At 57.8% G+C, this 3,518-nt stretch overlaps 1 long non-coding RNA gene across 1 annotated transcript; it reads left to right on the top strand.

Annotated features, from left to right (window-relative positions):
* The first annotated feature begins 249 nt into the window (after positions 1–249).
* On the top strand, positions 250–3,118 carry LOC110135058 (uncharacterized). The gene is made up of 2 exons (XR_002313241.2): positions 250–1,179; positions 2,259–3,118. It is a non-coding gene; the product is annotated as an uncharacterized lncRNA (long non-coding RNA).
* Positions 3,119–3,518: the final 400 nt, after the last annotated feature.

The following is a 3,518-nucleotide window of genomic DNA, read 5'->3' as shown; positions in this document are numbered from 1 at the left end:
CCTGGCCCCTCCCCTCCCGCCCTCCCCGCCCCGCCCCTCCCTTCCTGGCCCCTCCTGGCCCCTCCCCTCCCCTCCCCCTTCCTGGTCCCTCCCCTCCCTTCATGGCCCCCTCCCCTCCCTTCCTGGCCCCGCCCCTCCTGGCCCCGCCCCTCACTTCCTGGTCCCTCCCCTCCCCTCCTGGCCCCTCCCCCACACCCCCAGCCTCTTAGGCCACGGTGCTGTGAGGTCATTATGCGCTAGCCCCTCTGAGCTCCGGGTGTGACCAGTGAGCTCGGGTCAGGGTGGCGAGCGGTAAGGGCCACAGGGTAAATCCAGAGTGGCTCCTTCACCGGGGCTGGGAGGGTTAGGCATGAACAGTTCTGAAAGCTTCATACTCCCTGGATGCCTTTCAAAAAAGATGTGTTTAGGAAGCTGAACTGTTGGCGCCTTTTTGAAATGAAGGATCCATTTCACGGAGCTTCAGAGAATGTCCAGCCGCCAGCAGGACATCCTCCCCTGGGTGTGATGCAAAGTGAGAGGCGAGGTCACCCGTAAACAGTCCCCGCCGCACAGCCAGCGCTGTTTGAAACCCTCCGTCATTCTAAACAGAAACAGATGTTTGTGCCGCAGAGCTGTGCAGAAGTCGTTCTTCAAACAGTAGATTAAAACATCTGTCAGGATAGCCTGGAGGGCCAGACCCACAGCGGCCACCCCAGCTGGGCCTGCCAATCATGGCCTTTCCAGGGGGATGGGGGGTGGACAGAGGGACTGGAGGAAGCAGGGAGGTCCTGTCCTCTGCTAGTTCCTCTTGACCTCACTGCCAGGATTCCGACGTCCCGCTGGCCTGTCCCCTCTCCTGCTGGCCTGTCCCCTGGCCTGCTCGTCCATCTCCTGTCCTGCTGGCCCATCCCCTGAACTGCTCGTCTGTCCCCTGGCCTGCTGGCCTTCTTGGAAGTGTTTTTTGTCCCCTCAGTGCCACTTGTTGCTGAGATAGGGCAGCTGCTACTCCTGGCTGGTCTCTGTGTCCCTGGCAGGTGCAAGGACCCAGGGCCTTTCTTCTCCAGGCCAGCTGACCTCCTGGCATCTCCAGAGGCTGCTAGCTGCACTTCACATGTTGCCTTATTATCACTGATATCTTAGGACCACATGAAGGGGGCAGTGATGTCTGCTGTGGCCTGGCATGAAGACCAAGACTTGGAGGTGAGGGCAGGGTCAGGAAACGGGTGTACAGTGGATGCTCAGAGCATGGGACTTCCCAGGTGGTACAGTGGTAAAGAATATGCCTGCCAATGCAGGAGACACAGGAGACATGGGTTTGAAACCTGGGTCAGGAAGATCCTCTGGAGGAGGAAATGGATGCTCAGAGCAGAGGGTCCCTCTGCCTCTCTTTATCTCACCCCAACATCAAACAAGCCTGATCATAGGCCAGAGCCTCCTTGTGCTGGGTTGGTGGAGACTGGGGAATAGGTGTGCACCTGTGACCTGGACATGGACACTACACTCACCTTGGGGGAAAGGGGATGATGGGGGAGGGGATCATGGGGGAGGGGAGATGATGGAGAGGAGAGATGATGGGGAAGGGGATGATGGGGGAGGGGATGATGGGGGAGGGGTGATAGAGGAGGGGAAATGGTGGCGGAGGAGGATAATGGCGGAGAGGAGATGATGAGGAGGGGGGATGTAGGGGGAGGAGAGATGCCTGGGACCCATCCAAGGAGCCTGCTCCCCAGGCCTGGCACCTAGAGAGAGCCAGAAGAACCTCCACCAACACTGCTGCCAGTGGAACAAACAGGCTTCTTATAAGCCTGACAGTGAACTTCCCCAACCCCTTCAGGACTATTTTGAAACAAAAATTTTATCTATTATCCATCTATCTACCCATCATCTAGCAGTCATCTATCTATATCTGTCTACCATCTATCAATCATAATTTTCTATTTGTCTATCCATTTATCCATCCATCATCTCTCATCTGCTTGTGTACATCTGCTTGTGTACATCCGCCCATCCACCTTCTATGTATGCAACTATCTATCTCTCTATCATCTAAAAACTAGTTATCTACTTACATATCTCAGCACACCTGAAGCCCATGGGCTCTTCTCGAGGAGTTCGGGACCTGCAGGGGTGGTGTCCTACTCATTCTGGACGCTCCAGCATCTGCACAAATCAAGAACTCAGTGGATGCTTGCTTATCTGTGATATTCAGCAGTAGTGATTCTACCATTTGAGGGCTCCTGTGTGTGAGAGGAATTCTGTTTGTTTTGTATCATCACCAGGATTGGCAGACAGAAACCACGAGGACTTCCCAGCTGTCAGAGTCTCCAGAGAGGGAGGGAGCTTCTTCAGGACCATGGAGCTGAGGCAGAGAGCGGAGACCTTGATGGAGGGAGGAGCACTAGACCTGGAAACTTCCTTCGGGGATGAGTGTTACTCCCTGGCCTGGAGCAAGAGAGCCGCCCTCTGCTGTGTTTGGAAAGGGAGGTGGCGGCACTGCTGGGGCGGAGGTGCGTGGGGTCACTGTGCTGCTGGGGACGCGGGGGCTTCTCTGGACTTGATGGACCCTCCGCCTCCCGCGTCCTGCTAGAACTGTTCCTAGCAGCTCCAGTCTTCACACACTTGGAACATCCCTTCCAGGGACTGCGTGCACCGGCAGGGTCACCTCTGGGCTCCAGGTGGCTGTGGGCCTTACATGCAGGTCGACCTCTTGCCGCCCAGCAGGCTGCACAGTCCCAGCTCCCGTGTGCCTGAGCCCACAGGATCACCCCAGCTGCCCCCGCACTGAACTCTGGACGCTGGGAGCTCAGATGGGCATCAACGTCACACATCCCCTCGGAGTCTAGGCTTCACGTTCCTGTTGCTGCTCCAGCTCTTCCATGCCCCCAGCTCTTGCCCCCTCAGGCTGCACATGTCTCCGGTGTGTCCCAAGGTCGGAATCCCCAGGAGAACACAGGCCCTGCCGGCAAGGACATCTGGGCAGTGCCTGGTCTGAGGGACCCCCGTGACTTACTGCTGCGTAACAACTGGCTAGGTGGAGGGCACAAGTCAATGAGAGCCGGGACACAGGGCTGTGGGTGTGGGAGGAGCTGGGAAGAGCTGGGAGGACCGTGCGACCCCAGGTCCTGTCCCCGTGAAGGTGCTCAGTGCCTCACTTCTCTCTGTTGGGTCTGCGCTTCCAGCGGGTGGTGACTGTATCCCCAAGAGTTACTAGAGACATAGGGGTGCATGCGCTTCTGAAAATGCTTCTTAAATCACATAGGAGAGGAGTTCTGATGGCCTGAGGTTCACACACTGTCCAGGTGCTGTTGGGTATGGATCACAGGTGACTGAGGGCCCAGCCAGTGGGCCTGAAATGGGCACGCCTGACCCCTCCCCAGTGGGCACACATGACCCCAGTGGGCACACATGACCCCAGTGGGCACACCTGACCCCTACCCAGTGGGCACACATGACCCCAGTGGGCACACATGACTCCAGTGGGCACACCTGACCCCTCCCCAGTGGGCACACATGACCCCAGTGGGCACACCTGACCCCTC

This window comes from Odocoileus virginianus, chromosome 34, assembly GCF_023699985.2.
Source record: "Odocoileus virginianus isolate 20LAN1187 ecotype Illinois chromosome 34, Ovbor_1.2, whole genome shotgun sequence".
NCBI classification, from domain to species: domain Eukaryota; kingdom Metazoa; phylum Chordata; class Mammalia; order Artiodactyla; family Cervidae; genus Odocoileus; species Odocoileus virginianus.
Note: the sequence above shows the minus strand (reverse complement) of the source record. Positions and strands in the feature narration are given on the sequence as shown.